General features: G+C 36.0%; 1 protein-coding gene across 5 annotated transcripts in view; it reads right to left on the minus strand.

The window, feature by feature from the left end:
* Positions 1 to 18,992, minus strand: part of FAM237B (family with sequence similarity 237 member B) — a 166,964-nt gene that overhangs the window by 21,735 nt on the left and 126,237 nt on the right. The gene's annotated exons all lie outside the window — the stretch shown is intronic.

Consider the following 18,992-nt stretch of genomic DNA (forward strand, 5'->3'; position numbering starts at 1 on the left):
CAAGATAGAAATCACTTTTCTCCCTGGAAACCAAAGGCTTGATTTTCATAATTCAACATATAATTTTAAACTAGGGCAACCAGATTTGCAACATGAAAACTGGAATTTTATTATTAAATTACACAAGTATACTGCACAAATCATACCAAAAGAAACAGCAAAATATTTCCAAAACAGTCTTATACAATGAACGCTTAGGAATCTTCTCCCTGAGGTAACTATAGACAAAGGAACATTTTGTCTGTTGAGGGCTCAGCTAAATTTGTTCCACAAGAGCTGGTGAGATTTATTTCTCACCTCTAAGGGGATAAAGAAAGAAGAATGCACATCGTCTTTAAGAACATCCAGAATGCTGCCAAAATTCTGCCTCCAAATTTGGCATTCTGCCTTTATCCTGAAAGATAATATCTTTATGTTATAATAGCTTATGGTAAAACAAACTGTCAACAAAAAGGAGGGAGGCTGGAGAGGCAGAGGGAAAGGAAAATTATGAAGTCAACTGAGTCACAATACTCTCTTGGTTTGCATTTTATTTATACAAACAGAATTAAAAAGTCAAATAGCCCTGTTAGCCAGGTACCGTGTAGTTAGAAACGGCTGATTGGGAAACTCCCTACTTTCTTTAAACAACTGATGAGTGACTATTGCATCAGCCTGGTGTTTTGAACGTTCCTAGGTGGCATAAGAAAACCTTAAAATGCTAAGTGTATCACCAACGATGAACAAGTCTCTTGTGTGATTTTACAAATCATTAAAAGTATCACTGCTTTTGCTAATCCTTTTACACTTGCCAAAACAAATATTTTTAAAGATAGCCTCTATTTTTCATTAAAATATTCAAGTGGATGCAGGGAAAGTACATAATAAATCTCTAAGGCAGGCATCTACCAAATCTTGCAAGTGGAAGAGATTTTTCCAGAATTGAAAGAAAAAAAGCATTCAGTGAATCCAAGGCATGGATTAAGGGAGACAAGAGAATGAGGCAAGACTCTGATGGACCTGCTTTCTTTGCATTGTTGCACTTCCTTGTTTTCTGTGTTGCACAAACGCTATTGAATATCAAGATTTGGCTTCCCATGAATAAGACACTTAATAAAGAACCATGTTAGCCCTTTCAAGCCCATAAATGCCTTTTAAGTGTTCACAGAATTTTACAACAATTTGATGAAAAAGCATTTAAAAATATAGCTTGCATAATTGTATCACTACAAGTACTTGAAACTATTACTAAAGGGGTTCAGTGATGCTACATACAAAATCCTTAGGACTTGCTATTTAAATTTATGAGCTAAGAGGAATCTTAGCAATTATCTAGTCTAACTTCCTTGTTTTACATTTCTGTTTTATTTTCCCCAAGCCATGTATTGTGTTTGCTTCAGGATCATGTTAGAGAAAAGGAGAAATGTTTTTAGAAAAATGGCCCAGAGGATAACATTTTTTTAAGGGAAAAGAAACTTCAAGGAGAAGGGAATTGAAGTGTATTGGGCACTATCAGAAAAATGTTTACAGGTCATAAACTCATAGTGGTAAAAACACATATAAACAACACAGTTTGTCCGTTTGCTGGAGTGCCTGTTGGTTTCCCCTGTTTTTCTGAGTATTTTGTGAGAATGCCAATTTTATACAGCATGGAATCAAGTAGAAATGGAGCTAAAGTAGTTTGCAAAGTTAAGGGATGGATGTGACCAGGAGTCCCCTGATCCTGGTTCCAGTCTGTCTAGTAAACTGGGGTAGGTGCTCCAGCAGAGATTATAATTCACCTGAAGCAACAGTGAGAAACAAGGAGAAAACTGCTAAGAGCTCTATGATTGGAGAGATTATGGCTATTGCCTCCATTTACCTTTACCTTTAGTGTGAGTGTGAGTGTGTGTGTAACAACTAGTAGCAATCAAATCACTCACTCAGAAGTGATTTTAGATGCTGTATTATTATAAGTCCAGTCTCCAACATCTGCAATAAGGAATCGAACAGTGACAGAGAACTCACTATTTTGTGAGTCTACCTCGTTTTTCTAAATACCAACCATTGTTCCTAGAACTGCTACCTAGAGCCTCAACCTGATGATAAATTTCTTACCTCCTATTCATCTAGCACAATATAACAAATCCTCCTTCCAGACATTGTTACATCTGCTAATGATATAACCATTTTGTCAAAGTTGAAAACTTTGCATTCTCCTACGTCTAAAAATCCAATCAATTACCAAGTGTTGTTGATTCCATTTTGGAATCTGTAGCTTCCAGTTTCACATATAAAATACCACCACTTCTGCTGTATACTCATGTATCATAAAGACCAACCCTAATACAACACGAAGGAGACTATACAAGCATGTGAATGTCAGGAGGGAACTTTAGGACAATGCTGGGGTCTAGCTAGCAAACAATGTGACAGGAAAGATGAGCACTGACAATGTTAGGGTCCCCGAGGAAGAAGGTATCTTTCCTAATAGGTCTAGCAGAAAAAAAATTCTAGAGGTAAAACTAATTGGCTCAATTTATATCATGTGCCCATCTGTGAACCAATAATTATAACCTAGGAATGGACTCTCCTAGTTGAGTAGATCAGGGTCATGTGCCTACCAGTGGCTCTTGAGGGGAAATTGTGCCCTCTCCAGCTGAACCACTGAATCAGAAAGGAAGGAATACCAAACAGAAAAATATCATTATGTTTGCTGCTCTACCTTGCACTTCAACTGCTTGTCTCGAACAGCCTCATATTACCCTGTCTCTTAGCCCTCCTTTTCTTTTTTTTAATAACTGAAGTTCAGTTTATTTTCTGCATATTCTAATTATCAAAGGAATTATGCTTGCTTTATTTTTTTAAATATAATTTATTGTCAAGTTGGCTAACATGCAGTGTATACAGTGTGCTCTTGGTTTGGGGGGTAGATTCCCATGGTTCATCGCTTACATACAACACCCAGTGCTCATCCCAACAAGTGCCCTCCTCAATGCCCATCACCCATTTTCCCCTCTCCCCCACTCCCCTATCAACCCTCAGTTTGTTCTTTGTATTTAAGAGTCCTTATGGTTTGCCTCCCTCCCTCTCTGTTTGTAACTATTTCTCCCCTTCTCTTCCCCCATGGTCTTCTGTTAAGTTTCTCAAGTTCCACATATGAGTGAAAACATGATCTGTCTTTCTCTGACTGACTTACTTCACTTAGCATAATACCCTTCAGTTCCATCCACGTTGCTGCAAATTTTGCCCTCCTTTTCAAGTGGTACATAGCTGACAAACTACTCTTTCTGAAACCCAACTTGGATCAAGCTTTTTCTTTTATCAAGATCTTCCCCAAATACCTCCTCACTGCTTACAAAATACTTAGTCCTTAATCTGGCATTCACATTCTTCCACAATCTTGCCCAAAATGCTTTTCTAGCCTAATCTGCAATTTTTCACCTTTCTGAAAAACTGATTTACTCACTCTCCTCCAAAAATGTCTTTGTCTCCATGGTCTTGCTCACACTGTTCACATCCTTTATTCTCCAAGAAAGTCTTTCTCACCTTTCTTTCATTATTCAAAATCCACTCATCCTAAAGTACAACTCAAAGTCTACTTCCATTTAATTTTCTAAAGTCATCCTATTCATCCCAAAGGAACTCCTCTCCCCTTCTTCCTCAGAATAACATTTTTGTTGTATTATTATATGACCAATATGATGCACTACTTTATTCTATCATGAATTCATATTTCAATAAATAACACATACTATCTACCTATATCTACCTATCCAGATTGCAAACTTCTTAAAGGCAAGGATCATGGCTTGTATTTCTTTTCAGTGCAAGTAAGGCTTAGCTTACAATTAATAAACAGGTGTTTATTTGATTTTGATCATACAACCCTGTATATGTATAGGTATGAATGTCTTTAACCCAGTTTGGGAATCTGACTCTGATCAATGTACTATAAGGAAAAAAATACCAAGTTTCTATTGAGTCTTTAGTCACTGTACAATGACACTCACATGTATTTTTTTTAATCCATTTAACACATTTGCTTCAACCAGAGAAAGAGCTGTTCAGTAATTAGGAAAGTACTGCAGTTCTAAGAATCTGTGTACTTTTGGGGTGCCTGTGAGGCTCAGTCGGTTAGACATCCAACTCTTGGTTTCAGTTCAGGTTATGATCTCACAGTTCGTGAGTTCAAGCCCAACACTGGGCTCTGTGCTGCCAGTGTGGAGCCTGGTTGAGATTCTCTCTCTCTCCCTCTCTCTCTCTGCCCCAACCCCACTAATACTCTCTCTCTCTTTCTCTCTTTCTCTCTCTCTCTCTCAAAATAAATAAGCTTTAAAAAATATGTATAATTTCTCTTACATATCTGCATAAAATGAATTGCAACTTTCTAAAATGAAGTGAATTGTTGACACAATAATCTAGATGATTTTAACCAAGAGATAAATACTGCTACTCCAATCTAGTTATCTACAATGATTAGATTTACTACATACTGCTATGTCACTTTTTTAAATGTTTATTCATTTTTGAGAGAGAGACAGAGACAGAGAGATAGAGAGACAGAGTGTGAGCAGGGGAGGGGTAGAGAGAGGGAGACACAGAATGCAAAGCAAGCTCCAGGCTCTGATCTGTCAGCACAGAGCCTGGCACAGGGCTCGAACTCACCAACTGTGAGATCATGACCTGAACCAAAGTTGGATGCTTAACCGACTGAGCCACCCAGGCGTCCCAATACTGCTATGTCACTTTTAAAGGAGGCTCTTTGGACAAAAGCACAGTCAATGCAAATTGCTTCCAGGAAACCATTTCTGAAAGAATTTGGCTGTTTATGTCTTTGGCCAGAATGATTTGAGTTTGGCTTACAGTCTCTATTTTGCTTTCCTGATGGAAACATCTACTCACATTATACTCACTGCAAGGATGCCTCGCCAAAAGAAAACCCACACTTCTTCATCATGAAAGGATGATAACAGATAGACAACTGGCATGTACTCTAAATGAAATCAACCCAGCCATCATTTCATTCTTCTTACCAAGTGTCTAATAAAACACAACACTGTTCTAGGTATTATGATAAACACTGTACGAGGTGTTGCAGATATACAAAATCATCCAAAGGTTATTCTAGAAAGAGAAGCAATACAAAATAATAAGCATGCTCTACATCAATAATAGGATAATAAGTGCCATACGTAATTAGAGAGAGAGTTTTGTGTGGGCTGGGAAAACACAAGAGAGGCTTCCTAAAGGAAAGAGATCAAAACAGTAGATCATTAGTAGAGGTGGGTCGAGTCTCATCAGGGGATAGGACTGCAAATGACATATTGTAGGCCAAAAAGATGTAAAAAGAGAGATTACACAAGGGCATAGTAAGTGAAAGAAGCTAAGTAATTTGGAAGTACACTAGAGAAGAGTTCTAATAGTCTGTGTTTTATCCTATAGACAATGGAGATTTTTTTTAAAATTTGGAGCATCTGTGAAATAGTGTTTTCATATCAAAATGAGAAATAATTAAATCACTAAACTAATTTTTGGAGAAAAAGAGACAATTAAAAATAATCTTTTTAAACAAAATCACAGATAGCTTAGAAAGGAAGTAATAAAGGTCAGAGTCAGCATGATGAGGAGAAAGCATAGATTCTAACAGTATAGTGGTTAGACCATAAAAAGTAATAATATTATATAACTGAAATAATTTAGCACTTTTATTCACATTTAGTGCATTTTCCTGATTATAAAACAATGCATATTCATTGCCTAGAAAAATCTCTTAGAAATTTAAATGTGTAAAATATAACTGGGAACTTGGTAAGAAGGAAAATTTATAAATAAAAATGTAAAAACTCTTGTGATATAAAAGGAATGTATCAAAAATCTTTGCTCTAAAATTACATTGTTTTTAGGGAGAACGTCATTCAAAACCCATTTACAGATACTTTTGACGTGGTTATATCAAACTTTTATCTAGTTTATCAGTTTATTGCACTTTGGATACAAGGACTTAGAGGAGTTTTACTGCTAGGTGCTGGCATATTAATATCAGAAAGTTAAAGCTCATGGTGAGAACAGTCCTAAAAAGTATGAAAAATGTACACTCGTTGTTAGAGTCATCCCCTTACATATAAAACAAACAGCTACTTGCATCTAAAAACATTGTAATTATAACAAAGTAATTTACATTCCTAATGACCTTGCATCATAAAGAAAACATAAAATTACATAGCATTTAATATGTCTAGTACGGCTTGAGAGATTACTATCAATAATATTTTTTTAAAAAGTTTTCAGACTTAAGGGGCACCTGGGTGGCTCAGTCGGTTTAGCGTAGGACTTTGGATCAGGTCATGATCTAACGGTTCATGAATTTAAGCCCCGCGTGGGGCTCTGTGCTGACAGCTTGGAGCCTGGAGCCTGCTTCAGATTCTGTGTCTCCCCCTCTCTCTCTGCCCTTCCTCTGCCTGTGCGCTCTCTCTCTCTCTCTCTCTCTCTCTCTCTCTCTTAAAAATAAAACAAAATAAACATTTTTAAAAAAACCTTCAGACTTCAAAGAGAAATTTTCAATTATTTAAATAATTTCATAATTATTCAAAATAATAAGCTGTGACAATAAGAGTTTGGGAAAGTTGTCTATTACAACATTTTAACAATTAGAATAATATTAAAATTTTAAAGAAGAAGAGGGGAGCCTGGGTGGCTCAGTCGGTTGAGTGTCCGACTTCAGCTCAGGTCATGATCTCACTGTCTGTGAGTTCGAGCCCCGCGTCGGGCTCTGTGCTGACAGCCCAGAGCCTGGAGCCTGCTTCGGATTCTGTGTCTCCCTCTCTCTCTGCTACTCCCTCGCTCATGCTCTGTCTCTCTCTCTGTCAAAAATAAATAAGCATTAAAAAATAAATAAATAAATAAATAAATAAGAAGAGAATGAAAGTTGAAATTATATCAAAAGTCAATATGACTCTAAGAATGACCTATAGAAACATCTGGAACACAAGGATACAGGCATAGAAGTCACTATTTCAACAAGTTTTTAACACTATTTCTTGGTCCAAATGCCAACACACTTAAAAGGAGCTTTTCTTATTGAATCAAAATCTCTTTCTAGCAAAAATTTAAAGCATAAATTTGGAATTCTTTAAATTTAAAGCACAAAGTTGGAATGTTATGGTTATAGACTAATAGAAGGATTTAATAAAATCATTATGCCTCTTAATAGGTTCATTATAGCTAGAAATTCAGGTTAGCAAAAGTCAAACAGGAAAAACAAGGATTTTAATAGTTGGGTATAAGATAAGAAGTGCTAACTGAAATACCTATCATACCTATTTTATGTTTTGTGGCTCTGAACATTTACTAATTTTTCCTGCCTACATTTTTCCTCTTTCAGTAATTTCATCATTCTGGCATTCAGCCTTTCCCAAAGCTCTTTGGCTCTGAAGGAACATGACCTGTTCCCCAAGCTACAGGAGTGCACTCTGGATCAAACCATACCTGAAACTCTCTCCTATTGGATTTTCAATTATGAAAGTCAGTATATTTCTTTTATTGTTGTAGTCATTTTGAATAGATTTTTGTCACATTATAAAAATGTTTTTAATTATATATTTGTATGTGTGTATGAAATATGTACATGAATGCACAGTTAAAATAATAATGAAATTAACACTCATGTGACAGACATCCAGCTTAAGAAATAAAATATTAGTGTCTCAGAAGGCCCCAAGTGCCCCTCCTTATTGTAGCTTGCTCCTCACTCCCACCCCCAGAGATAGACAGCAACCTGAATTTTTGGTCAATCATTCCCTTGCTTTCCTTTATCATTTTAGCTCCTATGTATAAATCCCTGTACAAAACTACTTTTAAAATAATACTAAGATGTTATTTTACTATTTTTTAAAGATTTTTTTAAAGCTTATTTATTTATTTTGAAAGAGTGTGAGCAGGGGAGGGGCAAAGAGGGGGAAAGAGAATCCCAAGCAGGCTCTGAGTTGTCAACAAAGAGTCCGATCTGGTGCTCGACCCCACGAACCATGAGATCATGACCTGAGCTGAAATGAAGAGTCACACACTTAACCAACTGAGCCACCCAGGTGCCCCAAAATAATACTACGATGTTATTTGACTTTTTAACTTTCATTCTCTCACAAGTGAACAGTGGAGTTTTCCAGAGGCTACATGACTTGTGGTATTGCAACAGACTGAGTACAGAAACAACTAGGAGAATCAGGCTGCCCGTTAAGCTCGGCATTACAGAAATCTTTCAAAATATATGAAACAGTGCCACTTTTCTCACTTTTTGTTTTGGAAAATACACTAATTTTTCAAAAACTTATTTATGTTCACATGTAATTGGTCTATTATTGTTATTTTGAAATTAAATAATAAATATTTTTTAAATCTCTCAGGTTTAATTTGGTAAAAATTGATAGATATAACCCACAGAAACAAAAACTCTTAGGGGTTCTCCAATAATGTTTAAGAGTGTAAACAGGTTCTGAGACAAAAGTATCTGAGGCAAATAACAGGAATAGTATTGCTAGGGTGAATACCATGCACATGTTTTCAACCATTTTTCTTTTGGATTGCCATTGCTCTTATAAATTTGTACAGTTTTTATTTTTGGATGCTAATAGTTTGCTTATACGCATAGCACGTATGTTTTTACAACATGACTAGTACTCTTCAATCACTTTATGGTTTCTTTTGGTCATAAGGAGCTTTAATTTCTGCATCAAATGGATACATCTTTTCCTCTTTCGGTTCACATCTTTGTACATATGTCTTATTTAATAGATCTATCCCTACTCAAAGGTCACAAAGATATTTTCCTATGTTTTTTCTCTTTTTTAATTTTTATTTAAATTCTAGTTAGTTAACATACAGTGCAATCAATATTGGTTTCAGGAGTAGAATTCGGTAATTTATTTCTTACATCACTTACTGTGCTCTTCGTTACAAGTGCCTTCCTTAATCCATGTCACCCATCTAGCCCATCTCCCACCTACCTCCCTCCATCAACTGTCAGTTTGTTCTCTATTCTTAAGAAACCAAAGCAGGAGGAATCACAATCCCAGACTTTAGCCTCTACTACAAAGCTGTAATCATCAAGACAGTATGGTATTGGCACAAAAACAGACACATAGACCAATGGAATAGAATAGAGAACCCAGAATTGGACACAAATGTATGGCCAACTAATCTTTGACAAAGCAGGAAAGAGTATCCAATGGAAAAAAGACAGTGTCTTTAGCAAGAGGTCCTGGGAGAACTGGATAGCAACATGCAGAAGAATGATACTAGACCACTTTTTTACACCATAGACAAAAATAAACTCAAAATGGATGAAAGACCTGAATGTGAGACAGGAAACCATCAAAACTCTAGAGGAGAAAGCAGGAAAAATCCTCTCTGACCTCAGCCGCAGCAATTTCTTAACGCATCTCCAAAGGCAAGGGAATTAAAAGCAAAAATGAACTACTGGGGCCTCATGAGGATAAAAAGCTTCTGCACTGCAAAGGAAACAATCAACAAAACTAAAAGACAACCGATGGAATGGAAAAAGGTATTTGCAAATGACATATCGGACAAAGGGCTAGTATCCGAAATCTATTAAGAACTCCCCAAACTCCACACCCGAAAAACAAATAATCATGTGAAGAAAGGGGCAGAAGACATGAATACACACTTTTCAAAAGAAGACATCCAGATGGCCAACAAACACATGAAATGATGCTCAATGTCACTCATCATCAGGGAAATACAAATCAAGGCCACACGGAGATACCACCTCATACCGGTCTGAGTGGCTAAAATGAACAAATCAGGAAACTATAGACAGATGCCAGCGAGGATGTGGAGAAACAGGAATCCTTTTGTACTGTTGGTGGGAATGCAAACTGGTGCAGCCGCTCTGGAAAACAATGTGGAGGTTCCTCAAAAAATTAAAAATAGAACTACCTTATGACCCGGTAATAGCACTGCTAGGAATTTACCCAAGGGATACAGGAGTGCTGATGCATAGGGGCACTTGTACCCCAATGTTTATAGCAGCACTTTCAGCAATAGCCAAATTATGGAAAGAGCCTAAATGTTCACCAACTGATTAATGGATAAAGAAGATGTGGTTTATATATACAATGGAATACTATTTGGCAATGAGAAAGAATGAACTATGGCCATTTGCAGCAACGTGGATGGAAATGGAGGCTATTATCCTAATTGAAATAAGTCAGTCAGAGAAAGACAGATAGCATATGTTTTCATTCATATGTGGATCTTGAGAAACTTAACAGAAGACCAGAGGGGAACAGAAAGGGGAAAAATAGTTACAAACAGAGAGGGAGGGAGGCAAACCATAAGAAATTCTTAAATACAGAGAAGAAACTGAGGGTTGATAGGGGGTGGAGGAGAGGGGAAAATGGGTGATGGGCATAGAGGAGGGCACTTGTTGGGATGAGCACTGGATGTTGCATGGAAGCCCGTTTGACAATAAATTATATTTTAAAAGAAAAGAGCCTCGTTTCCCTCTCTTTTTTTCTCCCTCCCATATGTTCATCTGTTTTATTTGTTAAAATTCCACATATGAGTGAAAGCCTGTGTCTTCTTCCTTAAAGATATTTTCCTAGGTTTTCAAGTTTCCCTCTCATAGTAAGTCTTTCGTTTTCCTAGAACTAATTTTTGTGGGATAAAGTACAACTTCACTTTTTTTCATAAAATGAATTTGTGTAAGAATATAAACAATAGCACTTCCTTCCCACTGACAGACAAGGCCTGCTCTGCCATAAATCACACTTTTTTTCTCTGTGCCCAGGGAACAGATGTTGTCTGTTCTATTACCTTGGCCTGTTTGTCTAACCCTATGTTATACAGTTTTCACAGTTTTGTATTAGCCTTGTGTCTGAAAGGAAAAATCATCTATATTCTTTTTCTCTGGGAATTTCATGCCTGTCCTTGACCTCTTGCTCTTCCGTGTCAATCTTGGAGTTAATGTGTCTAGTTCCATGAAAAATCCTGACAGGATACCTATTGGAGTCACACTGAATTTATAGATATATTTGGGGACAATTGCATTTTCATGATACTGAGTCTTTCTACCCAAGTTTACGGAAGAACTTTATACATTGAAGATTAGAAAGTCTGGAAATTTCTTTATTACATAACTGCATAATAAAGGTGAGAACAAAAGAAATGTTGTCCCAGCATTTTTAAGCCAATGGCCTACTTAAGGTAAAACCTTAAGGTAAAACCTACAAAGGTAAAACCTTTGATGATTTGCATAAATACTGGATTGTTCAAAATTAACCAACAGGAGAAGAGTGAAGAGATTATGAAAGCCTATAAATGGTATCTTTCCCAGTGTCTCTGTTTATTAAACAATTTTATATCTTCTTTATTAAAATGTTCAATTCTTTTGTGCTTTTATTGGAGCCTAAAGTTGCTTCTGTTTTGAATTTGTGTGAGCTATTTAAATATTTGACATTAATCTTTTGTTAAGTTACAGCAAACATTTCCCCTCAGTGTATGTTTTTTAAAAACACAGAACTTTAACTCTTATTTAGTTGAAATTATAATTCTTTATCTTTGGGATTGCTTCCATTTATTCAAACACAAAGAATCCTTTCCCCACTAGAAATATGACTAATGTTCACTTTGGTTTTATCTGATTTTCTTTATCATATAACTTAAATTTTGACCCTTTGACCTAAATAGAATTTATTTTGGAGTGTTATAGGAAATTAAGTATTATAAAACAATTGTCATGTACAAATGCTGTGGTCAGTTCTTATAACATTTGTATAAAATGAAATGGCCATATCTTTTTTAGAGATAGTTGGATTTACAGTGATAAAATTCCAACATTTCAAAGTGCATTACAATTTTACTTAAATGTGTTTTAAAATAAATAAACTAGGTTAAAAATAACTTTAAAAAAATAAAAGTGATTATAAAATAGACTCCTGTTTTATATCTCTTCCTTTCCTAATCTTCTCTGATCCCTTTATAGTCATAGGGTCAAACATTTATGTTTATAGAACTAGCACTTGGGTTTTGTTTCTTGAAGCTGATTTCTTTCATGAGTATTAATGACAGGATTTGTAATGTTGGAGATAACTCAATTATTCCGGAAACCTACATCTTAAACCAGGCATTAAAAAATGATGAAATGACATGAAACCATGAAATAATGTCTTTGTGATTTTTTTAAAATAATAAAACAAAGAAAGAAATAGTCTCCTGAAAAAAAGTGCTAATGGAGATATTTTTTAAGGAGTTCTTATGAGAGAGATGTAAAATGGGTATTACTGATCAAAAAGAAAATGAACTTTTTTTGGTCCTTAAACAAGCTACTGTACCACTGCATAACACCTTGCCCCAATATTGACAGTATAAAACAACAATTGTTTACTTCTCACAGTTCTGTGAGTTGACTGACCTCATTCTGGTGATTCTCCTTTGGAGTCTTTCATGCTTTCATCATCCGGTGGTAGCTGGGGCTGACTTCATCTGATGTTTTGTGTTGGACATCCAAGACAGCTTCTTCCCTCACATGATTTACACCTTAACTGGGCAGACTGGTCAGGTGTCTGTCTCTTTATGTGGGCTCTCAATGAGTCTAGATTGGGTTTCCTCACAGCATGGTGGTCTCAAGGTAAATTTCAAATGGCTGCTTGCTTCCCCCAGAATAAGAGTTCTAAGAAACCAAGGCAGAGGCTACAAGGCTTCTTGTGTTCTATCCTTAGAAGTCACAAAGCATCACCACTACTGCAGTCTATTTGTTAAATGGGGCCAGCCCAGGTTCAGTGTGGGGAAAGACTACACAAAGGCATGAATACCGGAAGGTGTAATTCACTGGGAGGCCATCTCTGAAGACCAGCTACCACAAGAACTTTCTACAACATTTTACATGGTGGCTGTTAAGATGGTGCCTAAAATGATATCAAAAGAATATGATGGGTTAAAAAAGAAAAAAAAAAAAATCAGGAATGACTCTTTAATACTGTGCAGCCAAGTGTGAATTTTCTAGTTAATTTTTCAATCTTTAAATAATCCATATCTTCTCTACTTCTGACCATTTTACCTTCTGCTACTTTGGAGAATCTTGCTGTGTATTCAAACTGATACCAAATGAGAAAAGGGCAGACCACTAATCACCTTCCAACTAGGTGATACCACATGAAAGTTTGGCACCTTGAAAGGCACATCTCTCTATTAAGTACTAGGTGACATGACAACTTATCACAGAACAATAGTTGGTATACTGAAAATGTCAGAATTTTAGACCTTGAAGGGACTTGAAGATCAGTCTTCGTAGTCAAGACACTATACCTAAGACCCAGAGTAATAAGCAACTTGCTAAAAGTTCACATAAGTCATTGAAGACTTTCTAACTCCTATTCCACAAATTTGCACTGCAACATGCTGCCTTTTTCATTTACCTACTAGTATTTCAACTCAAACTCTAAGCTATGAACAAGGCGACTAAACTTGGGTATGGTTGATCTTTATTAAATTTTAAGACTTAAAAAGTGATGGCAGTGAGGTAGTGGAGAGTATAGAGTGATGTATGGAGAGAAAAAACAAAAACAAAAAAACCTAAGCTTCTTCTAAACCAGTGTTTCCCAAACTTGAAGTATGAAATCTTTTTAAAGAAAAAAGAAGGGGGACAAGTCCTCAATAGCCATGTTGTGGACTTACATTTTTTTATTAAAAATTACAGGAATAGGGGAGCCTGGGGGACTTAAGCACCTAACTTCGGTTCAAGTCATGATCTCATGGTTCATAAGTTCAAGCCCCGCGTTGGGCTTTGTGCAGACAGCATGGAGCCTGGATCCTGCTTCAGAGTCTATGTCTCCCTCTCTCTTTGCCCCTCCCCTGCTCACATTCTATTTCTCTGAAAATAAATAAACATTAAAAAAAAACTTTTTAATTACGAGAATATATTCCAATGTAAAAGTATAAATTTGTTATGCTTAGAGCATGTACACAACTATAAAACCAAACAAGTTTGCAAGTTGTTAAATAATATCTAGCATTTACACTAGTTAATAAGTACTAGGCTCTTTACTTACACTGTCTCATTCAATATTCGTAACAACCACTGTTAGTTGGACACTATTATTATACCCATTTAATAGATGAGGAAATTGAGACTGAGACAAGAGTCAGCAACAGACTGAGCAACTTGTTCTGTGTCACACAATTGTAAGTGGGAGAACAGGCTTTCACAAAAAGTTCAAAGCTAATTAAGTGAATGTAAAGAACAATATTGTTTGATAGAAGTTAAATGACTGCTTGTAAAAGGTGGGCATGGTACTAACTATAACTCTGTAGATCTTCAGGGTTTAACATACATAAATTAAAATGTAGGGCGCCTGGATGGCTCATTTGGTTGAGTTTCCAACTCTTGATTTTGGCTCAGGTCATGATTCCAGGGTCATGGAATTGAGCCCTGATTGGGCTCCTTTCTGAGAATGGGGCCTGCTTAAGATTCTCTCTCTCTCCCTCTGTCCTTTTCCTCTGCTTGTGCTCTAAATACATACATACATTTTAAAGAGATTTTTAAAAATAAAATAAATAAAATAAGAGTGAGTAATTTCTTCCATCACTTTTTTCTCTTCTGTCAACCGCTAAATATACCTTAGTAGAGCACAGATTTAATGTTATCTGGTCTTCACTCAAAGGGGATGCCTTGTTAGAAATTGTCTACATCTGCTCACTCATTAAGGTTTTGGGGGTTTTGGGGTTTTTAAATTTTTTTTAATGTTTTTATTTATTTTTGAAGGAGAGAGACAGAGCATGAGTGGGGGAGGGGCAGAGAGAGAGACACACGCACAGAATTTGAAGCAGGCTCCAGGCTCTGAGCCGTCAGCACAGAGCCCAACAGGGGGCTTGAACCCACAAACTGTGAGATCATGACCTGAGCTCATGAAGCCGGACGCTCAACCGACTGAGCCACCCAGGCGCCCCTATTTTGTTTTGTTTTGTTGAGACAATCCCTGATTACTATTTTTTTTAATTATTGAGATATAACTCACATACTATAAAGTCAACTATTTTAAAGTGTACAATTCAGTGGTTTTGAGTATATTCACCAAGTTGTACAACCATCACTACGATTTAATTCCAGAATATTTTCATCATTTCAGAAAGTAAGCCCCTACCCATTAAATGGTCATTCCCTACCCCTTCCTCACCAGGTAGTAGATTAGCAATTCCTAATTCATTTTCTGTCTGTATGGATTTGCCTATTCTGGACAACTTATATAATGGAATCATAAAATATATGGGCTTTTGAGTCTGGCAGCCTTCATTTAGCAGACATTGTCAAGATTCATCCACACATTGTATCAGTACTTCATTCCTTTTTATAATAATATGTGAATAATATCCCCTATATGGATATACTACCTTTTATTTATACATTCCTTATTTGATAGACTTGATAGACATTGGGTTCTGAGCTATTTAAATAGTACTGCAATGAACGTTTGTGTGCAAGTTTCTGTATTCTGTATTTCTGTAGACATGTTTTCAACACCAAGAAATGGAACTGTCAAACTGTTTTCCAAAGTAGCTGCACCATTTCACATTTCCATCAGCAATGTATAGGGGTTCTAAATTCTCCCCTTCCTCGCCAACATTGATATTATGATACTGACTTTTGGATTACACCCATCCAGTGGATGTGAAATGATATCTCATGTGGTTTTGATTTGCATTTCTCTAAGGACTAATGATGTTGAGCATCTTTCCATGATCTTATTGGTCATTTGCATATCTTATTTGAAGAAATATGTATTGAAATCCTTCATCCATTTTATAATTGGGTTTTTTGTCTTTTTTTTTGGTCAGCTGTAAGAGTTCTCTCAGTAAGGTTTGACAGGGTAATATTGCTAGGTACCAATGCAATAAAAAATGCAAAAAAAAAAAAAATGGGATCTGAAATTGCATGGTTATTGTGAGTTATAAGATGGTCATCCATGAGATCCAGAATCAAATCTGCTTGTACCAAAATTTTTTTCATTATTTTTAAACACACATTTTTAGGGGTGCCTGGCTGGCTCATCAGTAGAGCATTGTTAGTCTTTATCTAGGGTTTATAAATTCAAGCCGCATATAGGGTGTAGAGATTACCTTAAAAAGTCTTTAAAAAAACACATTTTTAAATGTGTGTGGAGAAACAGGGGATGGGAATTAAAGCATACACTTATCATGATAAAACAATAAAAATGAGTTTAAAATATGCATTTAAAACTTTTTTTAATGTTTATTTTTTTTTGAGAGAGAGAGAGAGAGAGAGAGAGAGAGAGACAGAGTATGAGTGGGGGAGGGGCAGAGAGAGATTGGAAGACAGAATCTGAAGCAGGCTCCAGGCTCTGAGCTGTTGGCACAGAGCCCCAACGTGGGGCTTGAACCCACAAGCTGTGAGATCATGACCTGAGCCGAAGTCAGATGCTTAACTGACTGAGCCACCCAGGCATCCCTTAAAATATGCATTTTAAATGTTTAATAAAGAAATATTCCCAGGGACGCCTGGTTGAGTGTCCAAATCTTGATTTTGGCTAGGGTCATGACCCTAGGGTCCTGAGATCAAGTCCCAAGTAGGGCTTTATGCAATATAATGAACTATATGGTGATTAAGAATTATAACTATCTAGACCATGTTTATATATGGAAATACATTCTACAAAATACCTTTTAATACAGATGCATATTCATATACTTTAATAGATTTAGAAATATTCTGTCATTTTTTCCTCAGACAATATCCATAAAATATATTCTTATAAATCTATTGAAATATACAAATGTACTTATGTTTCTATATAATTTTGTCTTCAAACTAAACCTATTTTAAACAGATGGTATGTATATTTATAAATCTATTAAAATATATGAATGTGCACTGACAAAAAAAGTATGTTCATTGGATCCTTTGGTTTCAAAAAAGCAGTTTCACAAAAAATGGTTCTATTTTATGAAGAAGTATTCCTCACAAAGTTTCAGTGCTCAAAATAAATTTGGGAATTTGTGGAAAATAGATTAAGTAAGTCTTTACAGTAGAAATTCTGAGCCTCTAATCCATAATATGCATTGTGAATCATGAAAATGAAAAAGTTCTTTTTATTATTTATCTCAAAGTCTGTTGTTTTTATCATGATTTATATTACTTTACTTGCATAAATCAATTCGTATAAATCTTATTTGCATTTGTTTACTAATTTAGCTTCCCCACCAAACTATAAATTCTAACAGGACAGATAAGTTTATCTGTGTTCTTCATTGTTTCTAGTGCCGCAGCCAGGGGATATAGTAGGAGTTCAATAAATATTTTTGTAGTGAATGAATTACTGGCAGAGCATCTTGAGGAACCAGTGCATGGTTACACATCTTAAGAACTACCATTCTAAAGTTACTCAATTGTGTAATAACTTCAAAAAAAACTTGTGTTAACACCTCTAGGCCACTAGAGATCCATTTAATAAAATTATTGCTGCACTTGAGTGGAATCAATTACTACTTCAGGGAACTGTAGAGATTTCTCAGAGAGCACATCATGACCTGGAAAAATCTTGCAAAATAATTTTTATATTCTAAAACTCCAACTGAAAAACAGTAGTAAAAATTTCAGTTACCCTGGAATAAGCTGAAAGGAATCATGCTTTGCATCAATGCCAACAATTTTGGGGGACACAATTGGCAACATGAGATTTTCCATCAGGGATATTTAATAGTTCAAATATGAAAAGCAGACATTCCTTCTGGCAATTGCAAATTATTGACTGATTCTCTTTTAAGTGATTTTGCATATAACTTGACCTTTGGGTGGGAGGGGGATAGTCCAATGTTAAGATAGCTTTTAAAAATACTTAAAATACATGGTTTAGGGGTGCCTGGCTGGTTTAGTTGGTAGAGCATATGACTCTCGATCTTGGGGTTGTGAGTTCGAGCCCCAGGTTGGGCGTAGAGATTACTTAAAACAATAAAATCTTTAAGAATAAATAATTAATAATAATAATAATAAAATATATGGTTTACCTACATGTTTTGCACAATAATTAAGAGCTTTAGGATAGTTAGAAAATGCTTCATTTTTAAATAACCCTTTGTGAAAGTTTATAATGCTATTGTTTTTTCTGAAAAAACACATGAGGAAGCTGCATGCTTTTCATTAACAACTAAGATTCATGAATTTCCTCCCCTTGTCCTCCAGAGTGCTAAAAAATGCTAATTTCATTGAGAGTACAATTGAAGCAAAATAATAAAAATTGGTATAAAATTTAACTATTTTTTTTCCAGTTACCAAAATGGAAAGAATTTCACCAGCTGTCAATACCCCAACATCACTAAAAGCTTACCTTATGCCTAAACTTTAAACCTTAATAATATTTGGCGGTAGGGGACGGGGCAAATGTCAAGTCAAACAAAGAATGTATTTCCAAACCAGCATTTGCAAAGGTTAATCTGTGAATGGACTACAGAGGGGAAAGTGCAGTTGTCCAATGATCGATCAGAGACCCCCTTCTCGGTCCCCCCCCCCCCCACCTCCGGTTAATAAACCACCAGGAGAGATCATTTTTAAACTAAATTTGCTGAAATGAGAATTAACGTATGAAAAAAAAAGTTACCCGAATTTCAGAATTTTCCCAAATTGATTTTAATTGTGAAAACAAAGATCTCTTGCAAAAGATAAAGGAGTCCTGACTAGGTAATCTGCAGGGAGAAAATTTACAGAATCCCAAAGCCAAAAGAGTCCTTACAGCTCAGAGATTCCCTGGGCATTCAAGGCCATCGAGGCCCCAAGAGTTAAGTGGCTTTCCTAGGAACACAGTTCTCCTGACTCCCTGTCTAACCCCTCTGTTCCCCAACTCCACAGCTAGCTCGGCACCAGCTACAGTAAAGGTCAAAGTCAACAGACTAATCTGCATTCCGCAGGCTGTGAGGATCCTTCTATCTGAGGGAGTTTTTAAATATGGTTCATGAAAGGGCATTTCTAAACATTTTATTACAAGGACACAATCCAGACAAAAGACGGT

Source organism: Panthera onca, chromosome A2 (assembly GCF_046562875.1).
Source record: "Panthera onca isolate mPanOnc1 chromosome A2, mPanOnc1 haplotype 2, whole genome shotgun sequence".
NCBI classification, from domain to species: Eukaryota; Metazoa; Chordata; class Mammalia; order Carnivora; family Felidae; genus Panthera; species Panthera onca.